General features: G+C 41.2%; 1 pseudogene; it reads right to left on the bottom strand.

Moving 5' to 3' along the window:
* Window positions 1–210: 210 nt before the first annotated feature.
* Window positions 211–1,621, bottom strand: LOC101134249 (large ribosomal subunit protein uL4-like; annotated as a pseudogene).
* Between the last annotated feature and the right edge of the window lie 17,612 nt (window positions 1,622–19,233).

Here is a 19,233-nt window from a genome sequence, read left to right as displayed (position 1 = left end):
CAGGTGTTTGAGAAAGGGAATTGTAAAATCTGGAATAGAAATAGAGGGTGAATACGTCCTCCCAAATTTTCCATAAGTCACAGTTTCTCAAAAAAATTCATGTTTAGAAGAGACGTATGTGTCAGTGGAGGAAGTGTAATGATAATATTCAGTAATTGAGTACGTACTATGTTCCAAGTTTTCTTGTCACATAGTTTTTTTTTGTTTGTTTGTTTCTCACTGCCTGTATAATCAGGTCTTTATTCAAAAGAAGCTGTCCAAAATGATTTGACCTTTATGGAATAATCAAATTTAAGAGTTAATGCAGCAGGCTTCTTTTCCTCTATAGTAGGTTTCTTTTCTGCAGGCTTCTTTTCAGGGGCTGATTTCTTGGTAGCTGCTGCCTTTTCTCCCCACCAGAGGCTTCTTCTGCTTCTTAACACCAACAGCAGCCTTCTTTCCTTTCTTACCTACCACAGGCTTCTTGCCTGCAACCGCCGCCTTCTCATCTGGTTTGGCTTCTAGTGCTGCTGCTGCAGCAGCTGCCTTATCCACCTGGAGCTTGTGATTCCTGGCCTGGCGAAGAATGGTGTTCCGGCGCATGGTCTTTGCATATGGGTTTAGCTTCAACATGATTCTCAAGTTTTTCAGTGGGTTCTTTTTTAGGACTCTGCGATGAATCTTCTTGCTTGGTGCCCGAAGGGCTCTCTTTGGATCTCTGGGCTTTTCAAGATTCTGCTAAGATCTGTATTAATCATCTTGTGCATGGGAAGATTGTAGTTACTCTTGAGGGAAGCGGCTTTACGCCAAGTGCCATACAATTCATCTGACTTCCGGAAAGCACTTTCAGTCCAAATGCAGAAACGTCCCACATGCCCACCAGGAGCAAGCTTCGAAATGTTCAGCTTGCTTACATTAAGCAGAGTAATTGCAGGGATGTTTCTGAAGGCCTTGATACCATTATCCTCATTATAGATGATGCACAGGCCCCTGCGCTGGATACGGCGACGGTTTCTCATTTTGCCTTTGCCAGCTCTCATTCGCTGAGAGGCATAGACCTTTTTGATATCATTCCGGGCTTTAAGTTTCTTAAGGAGCAAAACAGCTTCCTTGGTCTTCCTGTAGCCTTCAACTTTATCTTCGACTACCAAAGGAAGTTCAGGAACTTCCTCAATACGATGACCTTTAGACATGACCAGTGCTGGTAGGGCTGAGGCAGCCAGGGAAGAACAGATGGCATACCGTTTTTGGGTTGTGTCCACTCTACAGTGCCAACGGCGCCAGGTTTTGGTTGGTGCAAACATTCGGCTTCCACGACACATGTTTCCAAAAGCACCCTGGCCAGAGTGGTGAGTCCCACCACCTCGAACTCTGGGAATTCGAGCCACAGCTCTGCCAGTACCCCAAGACTCAGTGCTGGTCTGATGACCTGCTAATTCACTGACAGCGTAGGGCTGTCTGTTGTTTTTGCGCAAGTTGGTGTGAACAAAGTTCACGATATCTGGTCAAATAGGAGCCTTGAATACAGCAGGCAAAGTGACATTTTTGCCAGGTGACTCCCCCTTTTCGGAGCACACCGATATCAGTGGGCGAGCACAAGCCATGGCGGAGAGAGTAGAGAGCCACGCTCCTCTCAGCCCGGCTGCTGCCCCAGGAAAAAGCATCACGTAGATTTTTATCAGTTACTCTTAATAATAAACAATTTGATAAGTTCAATATTATTATCATCCCCATTTCACAAAGAGAACGAGGAGGCTCAGAAGGAAGTAACTTGTCCCGGATCACCCAGATAGGAAGTGACGGACATGAGAGAGATTCAAATAAAGACCTTCAGATTAGCAAAACCGTGTTCTTCCTCCTTGAACATGTCCTTCATTGTGCCAGTTTTGGCACTCTCAACCCACAGGAAAAGATTTCTGTTCTTTTGGGGACTTTGTATAAGGTGGTTTTACATTAGTCAAGTCTTATTTTAATATGCCAGGAGATAATATATGCATATCTCTGTGCCAGGTCCCCCTCCCCCAATGCTTTCTGTAAAGTGATTTTTTTGTGGTTGTCTGGTTAAGGACTCTTGACCTACATAATTAAGCCATTTTTCCACAGTCCAGTCTGTTCATTATTTTCTGCACGTTGGCACCTTCCGCCTTTCGAATAAATAACACCTAATAAAGATAACTCCATACAATTTGCATAGAGGATATATATTTGACTGAGAACATATGTTTGATGAGGTGTTCCTGCTTACTACCCAAATGTTTAAACAATGCTAATAAAAGAAGCTGCTGTTATGTTACATTGTTGAAGCTAATGTTTATAATGTTCATTTCCAATGGGGCATAATACAAGCTTGCATGTAACGGAAGAGCATTTGCCAGTCTTTTTTCTCTGCAATATTATAATGAAATAATCATTTTCCTCTCCTTTCTGGCATAAAATTTGAAACAGAATTACAGAATCATAGACGTTCACAACTACAAGGGGAGTTGGAGACCTGGCTTGAAGTCTAGATCAGCCACCTCCACGTTGTGCCACTTTAGACTCATCATTTAACTATGTGAGCTTCACTTTTTCCTCTTAAAATTGGGATAGTATTATATGTCTCATAGATCCATTGGGATGACTAATAAGTAAATGTATGTGAAAATGCAATGTAAATATTAAAATGACATATGAACTTAAATTCAGTAAGTAGATAATTAGTACCTACTGTACAAATCATTTTGCTATGGACCCAAAAAGAAGTAAGAAGAAACCCTTGACTTCAAGGAATTCTCCCTCTAGTGGAAGAACCAGATCTATAAACAAGTAACAGTAATGTAAATTATACTGCAAGCCCTATAAGAGAGGACAGCAGAAACAACAGAGGAAAAAGTGACAGGGTCTGCTGTTGAAATGCTTATCAAAGAGTGGGCATTTGAACTAAGTTATGAAAGATTATTAGGGTTTGGACAGGCTAAAAGGGTAGATGGGCAATCCAGATCAAGAAAATGACCAACGCAAAATGAGACGGCATGTTTTGGGGTCGTAATTTGTCTAGAGTAGTTGAGTGAAAAGATTCATAATGGAGATGGACAGAAGAAACTGACGGTTTAGAAACATTGTTCCTGTGACAGCAGGAAGTACGGAATAAAAAATGGCAGCTGGCACATGGGTTGATCAGTTGATTGGCCCTTGTAATAATTCTATTGGAAGAAGACAGTAGAATCAGGGTTTCGTGTGTTGGTGAAAAGATTGAGTAATTTTGAAAATACATTTTGGTCCTGGACTATCCTCCTCTGAACACAAATATACTTCTGAGATTGGACAACATGGCCCAGATTCACAAGGGTCATGGAAAAGTAGGAGTTAAGGAGATGAAGTTATAGGAAAGAAGGTGTAGGGTGTTTAGAGGATCTCCCAGAAAGAAGGGACCACATGGGTGTAGACCTCTGTTGGTAATAATGAAACAACAAAACTAGCAGCAGAATACCAAGAGAATAGAGAATGAGTGGTGAGAATGAGGCTGGCATTGTAGGCAGGGGACAGATTATGTGTGGCCTTGAAAGCCAAAATGGGGCTGTGAGTTTTAGAAAGAAGGAGGGTCATGCCTTCCTTTGAGGCAGAGCTCAGACCTCTAGGTCACCAAATGACAGCTGTTCTTTGGACCGAAGACCTTTAGTAATAACCACTAAATTGGCCAATAAAAATTTTCTGATCTCTAAATGTAAGTCCAACAACCACTTGCCAGAGCATCACATAATTGTGCAAAATAGGTCAAATGTTTTTGCTGTGACTTCTTAGGAGTGTACATTTGGAGGTTATGTCAGAACCTCCTCTCATCTCTTCCACCTCTTCTCCACCCAAAGCTTGCACCCTCTGCGGAATGAAAGTCAGAGAGCTCGAGCCAGCTCCACAGTGGCCCCTTCCTTCCTAACTTTCTTTGTGCTGTACTGTTGTTATTTTCTAAGCGGTGAGTGAGGGCAAGACAGAGTGTCAGTCTCCCCTCAGAACACACACTGAAAATAGAAAATAAGATGCATTGTGACATTTTAGCTAAGAGACCTTTCTCTGGCTTTGGGAAAAGCCAGCTGAACAGGCACTTATTGTCACACAGCCAGAAGAAAACTACATAGCCCAAATGTCACCTCGGAGCTTATTTGCTGTTATATTTTCAGCGTACATTTGATTATTCTTCCTTTTCATTCTTAACGATAAGGGGTCAAAGCCACTCCAGCTCTACTTTTCTTCTCATAAAAGTCTCCCCCCTACTTCTCATAAAAGCCACCTATGTGTGAGCAAAACTCACACAGTTTTTTTCCTGTTTCAAATTGGTAAGAGTACATTTACAAACACGTCTTTACCTGAAAGGTATGGATTCACTTAAACTTATTCATATTTTTTCAGATAAATTAGCCAAAATTGCCTATGAGAGAAAGCTTCATTTTGGACATTACAAGTTCTTTGCTCTAAACAATAACTAATGCTCTCTTTCCTTAGTCCTTTTACTTCTCAACTATATAAGGAGACAAGATTACATAAGTAAAAAGAACAAAAATGTTGGAAGCATTCTGATCTGTGTTTCTGCATTGGCATGCTGGCTCACTAGCTGCGTGGCTTAGGCCAACTTCCATTATGCCTCAGTTTCCTCATTTGTTAAATGATCATAATGAGAGTATGTGCCATATAAAATTATATTGAGGATTAAATGAGATAATATATGTAAAACATCTAACTCATTGCCAGTAAATGTTATAAGACCTAATCTAGCCCAGGGTGGTTCCATGTAGGCCAGTGGCTTCTGACAGAAAATGGGGTGCAAAGGATGGATGGAGGGCTCCTTTGTTCTTTGGTCCCAGTGTGGCCTGAGGAAGCACAGGAGAGGGTGTCAGAGTCTGAAGAGCGTAACTGCACTCGAGTTCCAGGAGCAGACCCTGGGGACACAGATCAGAATGCTTCCTAGCTCACAAGGCCCATCTTCCATGTGGGCTTTTATTCTTCTGGGTCTCATGGAGGCAATGAGGAAGGTCTGTTTGACTCAGGTGCTAGGGAGGGAGGACAGTACAGAGGGCCCTGGGTGTGCCCTTTACCAGCTGTGTGCTGTTGACAATGCATTTTAACCCCCTGTGCCCTGGCTACCTCATCTATAAACTGGCCAGGTTGTTGGGAGAATAAAATGAAGTGATATCAGCTACCATTTAGCAACAGCTAACAGTTTTTGAGGACTGATCATGTGCCAGGCCCTGGTCTAAGGACTTCACATGCATTCACTCATTTAACTCAGAACATCCTGTGAAATTGGTGTTATTCATCTAATTCTACAGATGAGGCTCAGAAATATAAAGAAACATAAACTACCCAAGGTGACTTAGCTAACAGGTGAAAGAGGCAGGATTCAAATAGGCTACTCAGCTTCAGAGCTGTGGTCTTAAAAGCCTAAGGTGAGATGAATTTACAGCTGAATTCTACCAGAGGTACGAAGAGGAGCTGGTACCATTTCTTCTGAAACTATTCCAAACAAAAATTGAAAAGGAGGGACTTCTCCCTAACTCATTTTATGAGGCCAGCATCATCCTGATACCAAAACCTGGCAGAGATACAACAAAAAAAGAAAACTCCAGGCCAATATCTCTGATGAACATCCATGTGAAAATCCTCAATAAAATACTGCAAACTGAATCCAGAAGCACATCAAAAAGCTTATGCACCATGATCAAGTTGGCTTCATCCCTGAGATGCAAGGCTGGTTCAACATATGCAAATCAATAAACATAATTAATCACAGAAACAGAACTAAAGACAAAAACCACATGAGTATCTCAATAGTGCAGAAAAGGCCTTCGATAAAATTCAACATCCCTTCATGTTAAAATCTGTCAATAAACTAGGTATTGGTGGAACATATCTCAATAAGAGCCATTTATGTCAAAGCCGCAGCCAATATCATACTGAATGGGCAAAAACTGGAAGCATTCCCCACGAAAACCAGCACAAGACAAGGTTGCCCTCTCTCCCTACTTCTATTCAACATAGTATTGGAAGTTCTGGCCAGGGCAATCAGGCAAGAGAAAGAAATAAGGGGTATTCAAATAAGAAGAGAGGAGGTTAAACTGTCTCTGCAGATGACATGATCCTATTTCTAGAAAACCCAATCATCTCAGCCCCACAGCTCCTTAAGCTGATAAGCAACTTCAGCAAAGTCTCAGGATACAAAATCGGTGTGCAAAAATCACAAGTTTTCCTTTACACCAACAACAGACAAGCAGAGAGCCAAATCATGAGTGAATTCCCATTCACAATTGCTGCAAAGAGAATAAAATACCTAGGAATACAGCTAACAAGGGAAGCGAAGGACTTCTTCAAGGAGAACTATAAACCACTCCTCAAGAATATAAGAAACAACACAAACAAATGGAAAAACATTTCATGCTGTGGATAGGAAGAATCAATATTGTGAAAATGGCCATACTGCCCAAAGTAATTTATAGATTCACTGCTATTCCCATTAAAATTGTGACATTCTTCACACAATTAGAAAAAACTACTATAAAGTTCATACAGAACCAAAAAAGAGCCTGTGTAACCAAGACAATCCTAAGCAAAAAGAACAAAGCTGAAGGCATTTTGATACCTGACTGCAAAATATACCACAAGGCTACAGTAACCAAAACAGCATGGTACTCATACAAAAACAGACACATAGACCAATGAAACAAAATAGAGATCTCAGAAATAAGAGCATACATCTACAACCATCTGATCTTTGACAAACTTGAGAAAAACAAGCAATGGGGAAAGGATTCCCTATTTTTTTTTTTTGAGTTGAGATCTCGCTCTGTTGCCCAGGCTGGAATGCAGTGATGTGATCTCAGCTGCAACCTCTGCCTCCTGGATTCAAGCAATTCTCATGCCTTAGCCTCCTGAGTAGCTGGGATTACAGGTGTGCACCACCATGCCTGGCTAATTTTCATATCTTTAATAGAGACGGGGCTTCATCATGTTGTCTAGGCTGTTCTTGAACTCCTGACCTCAATCTGCCTGCCTTGGCCTCCCAAAGTGCTGAGATTCCAGGCATGAGCCACTGTGCCTGTCAAGGATTCCCTATTAATAAATAGTGCTGGAAAACTGGCTAGCCATATGCAGAAAATTGAAACTGGACCCCTTCCTTATACCTTATACAAAGTTTAACTCAAGATGGATTAAAGACTTAATGTAAAACCCAAAACTATAAAAACCCTGGAAAAAAATCTAGGCAATACCATTCAGGACATAGGCATGGGCAAAGATTTCAAGCCAGAAACACCAAAAGCAATTGCAACAAAAGCAAAAATTGGCAAATGGGAGCTAATTAAACTAAAGAGCTTCTCCACAGCAAAAGAAACTTATTACCAGAGTAAACAGACAGCCTACAGAATGGGATAAGATTTTTGCAATCTATCCATCTGACAAAAGGCTTATATCCAAAATCTACAAGGAACTTAAACAAATTTACAAGAGAAAAGCAAACAACTCCATCACAAAGTGGGCAAAGGACATGTACAGACACTTCTCAAAAGAAGACATTTATGCAGCCAACAAACATATGAAAAACTCAACATCACTGATCATTAGATAAATGCAAATCAAGACCACAATGAGATATCGTGTTATGCTGGTCAGAATGGCAATTTTTAAAAAGTCGAGAAACAATAGATGCTGGTAAGGCTGTGGAGAAATAGGAATGCTTTCACACTTTCAGTGGGAATGTAAATTAGTTCAACCATTGTGGAAGACAGTGTGGCGATTCCTCAATGATCTAGAACCAGAAATACCATTTGACACAGCAATCCCATTACTGGGTATATACCCAAAGGAATTTAAATCATTCTATTGTAAAGATATATGCCCATGCATGTTCATTGCAGCACTATTCACAATAGCAAAGACATGGAATCAACCAAAATGCCTATTAATGATAGACTGGATAAAGAAAATATGGTACATTTACACTATGGATACTATGTAGCGATAAAGAGGAAAGAAATGATGTCTTTGCAGGGACATGGATGGAGCTGGAAGCCGTTATCTTTAGCAAACTAATGCAGAAACAGAAAACCAAACACCTCATGTTCTCACTCATAAGTGAGAGCTGAACAGTGAGAATGCATGGACACAGGGGAACAACACACACTGAAGCCTGTTGGAGGGTAGGGTGGGAGGAAGGAGAGCATTAGGAAAAATAGTTCATGCTGGGCTTAATACCTAGGTGATAAGTCATTAGGTGCAGCAAACCACCATGGCACACATATACCTATGTAACAAACCTGCATGTCCAGCACATGCATCCCAAAAACCTAAAAAAAAAAAAAAAAAAAAAAGGGCTACACTTTCAAGGCCAGTGGTTCTCAAAGTGTGGGAGCAGTAGCTGCAGCAGCAGCAGCAGCACCTGAGAAGTTATTAGAAATGCAAATTTTCTGCCTGACACCAGACCTCCTGAATCAGAAACTCTGAGGGTCCGACCCAGCAGTCTGTGCTTCAACAAGCCACCCAGTGGATTCCGACATAGTCGCAAGTTGGAGAGCCTACTGCTCTAGACTAGGGGTTGGTAAATTACAGTAGCCACCTGTTTTTGTATATAAGGTTTTTTAGGAACACAGAGATGCCTATTCATTTAGATGTTGACTGTGGGTGCTTTTAGACTACAGTGCCAGAGTTGTCAGGATGTGCAATAAATATTTGTTAATAAATATGAGTTTGATTGTAGAGACCATCTGGCTTGCAAAGCCTAAAATATTTACTATCAGCTCTTCAAGAAAAGTTTTGCAGACCCTCAGTCTAGGCAATACAATGAAAGTCCCTAACACAGTGCCAGTACACAGTAGGTACCCAATAAGTGTATTATTAAGTGCTGAGAAAGCATGACCTAGTGACTTACAGAGGCCAAAGTGCTCTTATGCCATTGGGGAAGGGTGGGCAGGATCAGTGCAGAACTGGTCCACAATTAATTAATATGTCCTTACTTATGATCCAGATGCAGCTGAGCAATTTGGTCATGGTGCCACTCAGTTCTCACCAAGTGGGGAATAGGAAAGGAGTATCTTACTCTTTGGAGTCATTACCCTGCTGTGTTTTTTTTTACAAATGACCCTATTGTCCCTGGGATAGCTTGCTCAGAGGCACGGGTTTTGGAATCTGGAGTGCCTACCATAGCGCTCTGGACCTTCAGCTTCCATCTGACTCTCCAGCAGAGAGAATCCTTGATTTCCACGTATCACTGGGAAAAAAAGAATTGATGGTTGGATTATTGTTTTTCTTCCATATTCCTTCTTCCTAGTTCACAGTCTGTTTTGAGTTTAAATATAAACTCAAACTATGTATTGAACAAATATTTATTGCACATTCTGTCATATACCAGAGATTAATACACCTACAGCTTTTTTGGTGGACAACTGTTCATCGAGTTAGGTCCGGTATTATCCAGATGGCAAAGCCGAGGTTTCAGAAACGGTGAGTGAAGTCCAAGTGTTATGAGCTAAAATGCTGTGTTGCCAGGACCTGAACCTTTATCATCTCCACAGTCCTGAACCCAGCAGGCCTCAGCCTCAGCTTGCTGCCTTCCATGATATTTTCATTTTCATTTTCTGAGACAGGGTCTTGCTTTGTTGCCCAGGCTGGAGTACAGTGACGTGATCAAAACTCACTGCAGCCTCGATCTCCCAGGTTCAAATGACCCTCCCACCTCAGCCTCTAGAGTAGCTGGGACTGTAGGTAAGCACCACCATGCCCAGCGAATTTTCGTAGTTTTTTTTAAGAGATGGGATTTCACCATGTTGCCCAGCCTGGTCCTGAACTCTTGGGCTCAAGTGATCCACCTTCCTCAGCCCCCCAAAGTGCTGGGATTATAGGCATGAGCCACTGTGCCCAGCCCCATGGTCTTGATTTCAGTTTCAGCTTCAGGAGAAAACTAGCCCAGTTAGAACACCTGTGTCTTTTCCCAAGGCCTCCTTTGTTTTGGGGGAAAAGTCTTGCCTCCTACTGAGTAAATCAGCTAGCCTAGGGGTGTCCTCCTCTCTGTGTAGGAGGGTTAGGGGCCAGGGTCCTGGCACAAAACAGATGGCATACTTGAATGCAGTGCTTGCAGAGGGTTTAATGAAGGGTTCAGGAGCAGCTATCTAGTTTGTGGGGCCCAGTGCAAAATAAAAACTGGGGGCCAGGTCGGGCACAGTGGCTCTCACCTATAATCCTAGCACTTTGGGAGGCCAATGCAGGCAGATCGCTTGAGCCTGGAAGTTTGAGACCAGCCTAGGCAAGACTGGCAAGCCTCCATTTCTACAAAAATTACCTAGGTGTGGTGGTGCACATCTGTAGTCCCAGCTACTTGGGAGGCTGAGGTGGGAGGATCGCCTGAGCCTGGGAAGGTTGAGGCTGCAGTGAGCTGCAGTCGTGCCACTGCACTCCAGCCTGGGCAACAGAGTGAAGCCCCATCTCAAAAAATAAAAGTAATAAAAATAAAATGGTGGCCTTTGTTCAAAAATTATTAATAATCTCAAGTATTAAAGCAAGTGTAGGCACTTCTAAGCTTGGAACTCTGTGAGACTGTGTGAGTCATACTCCTATGAAGCTATCCCTGAATGGACTGTTTGCAAGAGTATGGATAGGATTTTTGAAGACTGCTAGGAAGTGATGCAGTACCCTAGGTATAGGAGCACTGTGAAGCCATTACTACTTCTGGGATTGAAGGGACAAAAGGAAGAAATAATGACCGGAAGACTGTAACCCAGAGAGAGTAGCTGTATAGAAACAGCCTTCAGTAAAGGAGACGATCTGCAGGGGCCCAGCAATGAGGGATGGGGTAAATTCTCTGACCTCATTCTCCCCTGCCCACTTTTCCCCTGCTGGGAACCCAAGGGGAAGTTAGAGAGCAGGAAGCCTGCAAGAGTCCTGAGCTCAGAACAGGGAAGAAGGTGGAGAATGAGACTGGAGTGACTAACAGAAAATGGTCAGCCTCATCAGCATTCAGGGATTCATGCCATCTGGGATTCAAGACCCTCCACCTACTCGCTCCATCCTATCTTTCCAGGTGTTTCTCCCTCTATTCCCCTCTATTGAGACCTCTCAAAAATTGTCACAGCATTCTTAAAGGTAAGCCCTCAAAACTCTCATGGTATAACCAGAAGACCCACTTTTTCCTCTTAAAACATTTTAGCAATTTATATTATAAGCCATAGAGAATTGAGTTTCTTTTGGTTTAAAAAACAATTTCCCCACCTCCCAATTTTTCAAGTAAAAGTGACTTCTATGGATTGAATTGTGACCCTCTCCCCCACCAAATTCATATGTTAAAGTCTTAATCCCCAACGTAACTGTATTTGGAGGTAAGACTTTTTGGAGATAATTAAGGTTAAAGGAGGTCATAAAAGTAGAGTCCTAATCCAATAAGATTGGTGGCCTTATAAGAAGAGGAAGGAAGAGAGCTTTCTCTCTCTCCCTCTCCCCCTCTCCCTGAGTGCATGCACTAAAGGAGAATGAGAAGGTGGCTGTCTGCAAACCAGGAAGAGAGCCCTCACCAATAACCCAGTTGGCCAGTGCCTTGATCTTAGTCTTCCCAGTCTCCAGAACTGTGAAAAATAAGCCACTTTGTTCATGGCATTTCATTATGGCAGCCTGAGCTGACTAACACAGTGACATTATAGAAAGATGTGCCTTTTCTTGTACCCTGGCTTTGGTAAAACTCTATAAATCCTAGTTCAAAAGCTGAGGTTTACCTACGAAAGAGTTTTCTTGCTTTCTGCCATCCTTGGAAAAGTGGGAAATGGTGTCATGTTGGAATTGGGCTGGACTTACTTCCAATCTCTCTTCTCCCTACCTTGGATCACTTTTCTGGTCCTCAGTTTCCTTATCAGTGAGGATGCCACCTACCTGTGGAACAGCCATTTATTTGAACAGATGCCATGCTTTCCGTATGTGGAAACTCCCTTCCTCTTTTATCAAAGCAGTTGGCTTCGCTAACCTACATTTGGCACACATTGGCTGATTGCCTGTTCTTTCCTGGACCCTAAGGTGTGATTCGTCTCTGCAGTCCCTAGCACCTTTTACATAGGAGATTCTCAGCAACGTTTTCCTGCTGGATTGATATTCCCTCTCCAGAAAAAGTGGAGGCTATATGATGTTCTTCCAGAACAGAAGGTCACTTCAGGCATTTTCATGGCTATGCATTGAAGTGTGGCTGGCCCCAGGTTGGAGTTTTTAACTCTTGGCTCCTTGTTTAACCTCTTACCTCTGAGAACAGATTATTCACTGATGCCTTTAGTGGAGCCTCAAGAAGACTTTTTTTTTTTTTTTCCCTGTGCACAGAGCTGCGGCTTTTCTGATTTTCTCTGCTTTCATTCAGAATCTCCCCTAGCTGTCTAGGAATACTAGTTAACTAAGGGCTTGGCTTTGGATGCCTGGCCAGGGCCATTGGGCAGGGACACAGACACCTGGCAGGCGGGTTTCAGAGAATTCATTGCAACAGCTGTGTGGCCTGATTGCTCCAAGCCTATTATTCATTTTGCATAATTGTTGACCTTTCTGTCTGCACTCTCCATGGAGAATTTCAAGCCATTTTCCAGAGCACAGATGAATATCTGAAATGCACAATAGCACAGGAGGCTGTCAGCATCAGCCTTACAATTCTTCTTTGTAGCAGAGTGGGGGAGGAGAGTGAGGCCTAGTTAGGAGAGCAACTCTGGCTTGAGTCAGGCAGCTTCCGGTGATTAGACAAGGAAAACACACTCATGTTGCCACTTGAAGATGTCTGCATCTTTTTATTGGTTCAGGTCTTGACAGTGACATCCCTTTGTGCATAAGTCACTGATGACCTGATGTACAAAGTCCTTTAAAATTGATAAAGGATTTTACCTTTCCAGTCACATCCCTCTGCCCTTAGCTCAGGAACCCATGTGCAAAACACAACAGACTCTCAGTGGTTTCCCAGAAGAGCCGTGCCAGTTCCTGGACCTTTGCACAAGCTATTTACTTCTCTTAGAATGTCCCTTCCTCACCTGCTAACCTTTTTTGTTGGCACTCATAGGCTGAATTAGTCGCTTCATCCTGTGTCTTCTGATAGTGCCTTCCACCTCATCCATATTACATTGTATCATATGCTTATACCTCTAGCTTGTCCTATTGGAGGGTCAGGGTCTGGAGAGTATTCATTATTCTATTTCTAATGCCTGGCACATAATAGGTACTCTGTAAATGCTTTAAAAATGAGTGAGAAAATAGATATGGAATGAATTCTTATTTTAGATGCTATAAACGTACACTATGTTGTTTGGGACTCTATATTACAAGCGAAAGAAACACAAAGTGATTTAAGCAAAAAATAAACTTCTTGGATTATGTAACTGAAAAGTCTGGGGAAGGCTAGCTTTAGGAGTGGCTTGATTCAGGGTGCAAACAATGTAGACAACAGACATCTATCAGCTCACCATCGTCTGGGGGTGGCCTTTATCCACAGTCTGGCTCCCGCTCATAGCATTGAAGTGGCTAAAGCAATGTGAGAGGTGAGGTTTTTACTCCCTCAATCTGCTAAGGCCAGAGGAAAAGAGAGGGTTTCTTTTTTCCAGAAGGTGCAGCAAAGGTCTCATTGGGTCTGACTGGGATATGTGCTAATCTAATAATCCCTGTGGCCAAGGGGCTAGCTATGCAAATTGACTCAGGTCAATCAGGATTTACCTTTGTCAATTTCTTTCAAAACAACATTGGCAGAATGTGAGGGAAAAGGTGAAATCCACAAAAGGAAATCAAGGTACTATTGCTGCAGGAAGGGAATATGGATGCTGGCCAAGCAAACAACCTACTTTCACTCTCTGTGTCCAGTCCCACAGGCTTAATGCAAGAGAAAAAATAAATAGACAAACAAAAACCTTTCAAAGGGTTTAGCAGCCATATTCAATTTTTGTGAACTAAGTCCAAACCCTAAAGCAAAATGTATAGTCAAGTCCTTTGCTCTAGAGTTAAAAATTTCCAGAAGGGCCTCCATTTAATAAATCACACAGTTGGGTGTTTTATTGTTAAATATTACTTTTTATTACAGTAGACATCAGATGTGTCATTCTTTCCTTTGGTCTAGGTGTATTTTCTTTTGCAGTAGTTCATAACTTTATGATTTGGGAAATTGTGGTGAGGTCCATGAGTAGAGAATTACAAGTTTCCAAACACAGATCTATGCCTTAAATTGCTGACTGAGGTTTTCATCTTTTTCTTTTTCTGCAGCAAATATTGCCAATTGGGAGGGAAAATAAATCACAGGTAACATGAAGAAATTTTTATCTTTTTAGCAGTAGTATAAAAATTCCTTCCTAGGGAAAGATTGAAGATGTCAAAAGGAAGCATTGGTAAGCGTACTCTAGGAGTACACACAAACCCTAATGATACACAGGTCCCCAACAACCAGAAGAAGGAAACGAGTTTTAAAACATGGGTAGAAGAAAGAAGATGAGTCAAATTCAGTGGAAGAAGAGGAGGCCTGAGAAAGGCGAGAAGAATTGGTCCAATGGGGATTTTATTTTTGCCTGGGAACAGAGTATACAACTAATGATGTAATATTCCTTCTCCATATATCTTTGGAAGCCTTTAGTACAATCAATATTGCCCCATAACACTTTGGTACAAAAAGATTTTAGGAATTCCAAGAAAAGTTGATGACTTCTTCATGGTTGATGCTGGGCAAAAAACAGAAGTTGCTATAAGGATCCTCCAATATCTTGCTTATGCATGCTATATTTTACCTCTTCTGAGATGTCACAGATTTAAGATGCACTTTTAATTTACATATGCAGATGAAAAAAAGTTGTTGATGCAACTATGACAATGCTTTCTCATTACTTATAAATATTACATGATACCTATCAAGACCAACAGGTATGTTATACTTTACATATTATGTACAGTAATATGTATTAAACATAATACATAATATTATGTTTAATGCAAGAGGTCTTTTAGATTAACACATATGTTTTATCATTTATCACTCATATTATCTGAAAAAAAGAAAAATATAAATTGGTTAGTGAATTTCTAAGATTTCTTCATGTTTAGAGGTAGGCTCTTTTGAATTACTTTGCAACAGGCTGTCAATGATTGCGTTATCCTCCAGAATGTGGCTGGCTGTCATCAAGTATTTTGTGTCACAATGTTTCTTATGAGTGTACCACTATTGTCTCCAGGATTTTTTTCTAAACCCATTTTATACGATTTGTTTCTGGGTCTCTCTTGATCTTACCAGAAATTGCCAATAGAAGTTACAACCAACTCTCCTATTCCTTCTTCTAATGGACTTCAAATAATTTGTAACTAAAATGTTGAAAGCTTACAGCTGTCTTTTCTTATTCTCAAGCATAACAACCAAGCTACTACACACCAAGTTGTTGTTTAACCAAGTTTTTAGTCAGTGACAACTATATGATGGCCACCTGGTCAACAGCAATTTTAAGGTGCATTTGTTGGAAAGCCTCCCAATTTAAGACATGCTAACTTGTTAAGAAATAAATGCAGTTATAAAATATCAGAGTTACAAAGGAACTTCAGGATACATTCACTGCAATCTACCATTTGCAGTTGAAACACTGGCGCCAGAGAGATTGATTTATTTCCTAAATTCATACAGGTGCTTGTAGAGCATTGCGACTGCAACTCAGACTCTTTACCCGTCCTACTCTTTATCTCACATAATCGTGCTTTTATCCATAGGTTCTCATGTAAGTCAGCCATTTTTTGGTGTTTTTTTTTTGTTTTGAACATGGATAATGTTCTGTGGCAGGCAATAGAGTTTGGGGACAATCCTGAATTGTTGGAGTCCATCACTTGTTTTCTACCATAAATCTTTGTAATGGCTCTATCAATTTAGAAGTATTATATAAATATCGTTTGTAATTATGGAATGTTTTGTATAAAAATTATAAAGCGTGGGCCGGGCGCGGTGGCTCATGCCTGTAATCCCAGCACTTTGGGAGGCCAAGGTGGGCGGATCACGAGGTCAGGAGGTTGAGATCATCCTGGCTAACACTGTGAAACCCCGTCTCTACCAAAAAAAAAAAAAAATACAAAAAAATTGGCCAGGCGTGGTGGCAGGAGCCTCTGTAGTCCCAGCTACTCAGGAGGCTGAGGCAGGAGAAAGGTATGAACCCGGGAGATGGAGCTTGCAGTGAGGCGAGATCGCACCACTGCACTCCATCCAGCCTGGGAGACAGAGCGAGACTCCATCTCAAAAAAAAAATTATAAAGTGTGAAATTATCTGTATTATTGAATCTCTCTCTCTCTCTCTGTCTCTCTCTCATGGGTATGTATGAAGATAAAGAAGTTAAGTATGAGTTAGGTGTTGAAAGAGAGCCCAGAGAAAAATCATCTGTAAAAGTCAATGAGAATCATTTATCTGGGCAGGGACTCTTTATGAAAAGTTAAGGGCAGACAGGACCTCCTTCCCACACAGAGTTCAACACCTGGAACTCATTGTATCAGGTTCATAGGTCAGGACCATACCCAAAAGAGGGGATAAAAACTTGGAACAAGTTTTCTCAAGGTGAACTATTTCAACTTCAGAAATATTTATTTTACAAGCCCAGTAAAACCGTTAGGACCTGCCCAGTAAACCTTAGAAGGATTGAGCGTTGAGAATATGGGACTCCTTTCTTCACCAAGGGTAACCAAAGACATAGAGAAGTTCTTTGTTCTTTCCCTAATTGTTTTACTGTTTTCCAGATAGCTAGAAGAAAGGGAGGAAAAAAATAAAATTCATTTTATAGAAGCCACGTCTGCCTTTGAGTTACATTAATCCTTAATAACACAGGGACAAAATTATCTCTTGGTTTAAAAACAAAAACACACTTGTATCTTTAATAAAAGTTTTAGAATTCAAATTAAATTCAGTGGGCTTTCTGACTCTACCAGAGTATTGTGAAAAATCTCTCCAGATAATTGCACTGTATGAATAACTGTAACATCTTTTCATCCACTCATAACTTAATTCATCTGCAGGTTTAAAAGAAGTCAATTTTTGAATCCAGAGTGCAGACCATACCATCCTTTTCTTAGTCTATTACTAATGATGGGTTTTTACATTGCTTGTGGAGAGAAAATACTGGCCAGGAGACAGGTGAGTTTGGTTCTTCTTGGATTCACTGTTCATTTGTTTGCTTCATTTTCTTTCAATGCCTTCAAGATGTCCCAGCTTTAGTTAGCTTTGCACAGAGCTCTGGGCTTAGAAAACAGCCTTCCCTTGGCTATACCTCCAGGTGGGTGATGAAGGCTGCTTCTGCCTTTGGATTTGGGAGACTGGGCTTAAATCTCCTCACAGACCAGTTAAGTCACTTCAAAAGAGAACTACTCTGGCAGGCTTATTCATGTTCACAATAAAGAGATTTCATTTCATTAAACTCAAGACTTGACTTTCTCTCAGCAAGGTCGAGGAAAATGTTACTTGCAGCACTATTCCTTGACTTCACCAATGTCACCAATGTTTGATTTATGGCAGCTGTGCCTTTGTGAACTTCGAAAGGGCCTTGCTGAGGAATTCCTGCTTCTTCTGAAATTAAGGGGTGCAGACAAAGAGCTGGCTGACTGAGTGAGAAATGGAAACCTCTATCCATCATTCGAATAGTGACTGGGACTTCTGGGCCAAGGGAGGCTGCTTTTTTAAAAGACCAAGGAGATTTTTATAACTGTGGTCTCTTCTGCATGTGTGTTTATATGTGCACACATGTGCATATTGTAATGGTATCTAAGTCTGAAGCCTGAGTTTAAAAAAATATTAATAAGCTGGTTCTGAATTCTAACTCTAACTGGTCAAGAGAGAAATGAGAACAATTGTGGGATATAGTATATTGTTCCAGGGACTTTGGATCCCAAATTACAAGCCTATAATATACCTTTGAGGAACATGCCATTTAGGTTCCTTAGAAGTTGAACTGTATTTTGGCCAAGGACCATGCCTGTATTTAGCATTTCCAAATTCCAGAAACAAATATATATATATATTTGACATAGAGTTTCTCTCTTGTTGCCCAGGTTGGAGCACAATGGCATGATCTTGGCTCACTGCAGCCTCTGCCTTCCTGGTTCAAGTGATTCTGCTGCCTCAGCCTCCCAAGTAGCTGGGATTACAGGCGCCTGCCACCACGCCCAGCTAATTTTTTTTTTTTTTTGTATTTTTAGTAAAGATGGGGTTTTGCCATGTTGGCCAAGCTGGTCTCAAACTTCTGCCCTCAGAGTGATCCACCCACCTCGGCCTCCCAAGGTGCTGGGATTACAGATGTCAGCCACCGTGCCTGGCCCCAGAAAGATACTAATCTTTGGAAATGAGAAATTGCAATTCTTTGGCATTTTCAGGGATGCCCCAAATCATAAGTTATTTAAAAAATATATCCAACATTCTTTATACTCTTTACTTATTGTTAAAGATATTTAATGGACAGCTTAAAAAATAAGTAATATTGGCTGGGTGCGGTGGCTCATGCCTGTAATCCCAGCACTTTGGGAGGCTGAGGCAGGTGGATCATGAGGTCAGGAGTTCAAGACAAGCATGGCCAACATAGTGAAACCCTGTCTCTACTAAAAATACAAAAAATTAGCTGGGCGTGGTGGCAGGCACCTGTAATCTCAGCTACTCGGGAGGCTGAGACTGCATAATCCCTTGAATCCAGGAGGCAGAGGTTGCAGTGAGCGGAGATCGCACCACTGAACTCCAGCCTGGGTGACAATGGAGGCTCCGTCTCAGAAAAAAAAAAAAAAAAGTAATATTTTAGTAGCATTTACCAAAAAATGAAGCCTATAATGAATATTTGAACACTGGAAAACACCAGCAACATCACTGAGCAGTATTCAAATAATACAGTGTTTGTATCTCTCAGCAAGGTAAATAGTGTTACAGAGAATCAGGTATCAGAATTGACGATTAAGAACTTATTTTTCTTTGAAAATTTATTTCTCTAAAAACCACTCATAGGATTCATATAATACTCTTCATATAAACTTGTTAATATTTATTTTAATGTGAGCATGACTCACCATTAGCAGCTAGATCGGCTGCACATACATCCCAACAACATGGTCAATAGCTATATGCAAGACCAACAGATTAGATCTTGACCTCTTCTCTCCTGTGCATTTCTCTTCTGGTTCCTACAAATGCTGACATTGGCTTTTGATATCGTGTGTGAGAATTTCCTGGTTTTGTTTTCCACCTGAAGTTAGTGGGTTCCTTAGAGCCAATAATGTCTAACTTCTTTAATCCCATTACTCGTTATTGGTCTGTT

Source organism: Gorilla gorilla, chromosome 13, assembly GCF_029281585.2.
Source record: "Gorilla gorilla gorilla isolate KB3781 chromosome 13, NHGRI_mGorGor1-v2.1_pri, whole genome shotgun sequence".
Taxonomy (NCBI): Eukaryota; Metazoa; Chordata; class Mammalia; order Primates; family Hominidae; genus Gorilla; species Gorilla gorilla.
Note: the sequence above shows the minus strand (reverse complement) of the source record. Positions and strands in the feature narration are given on the sequence as shown.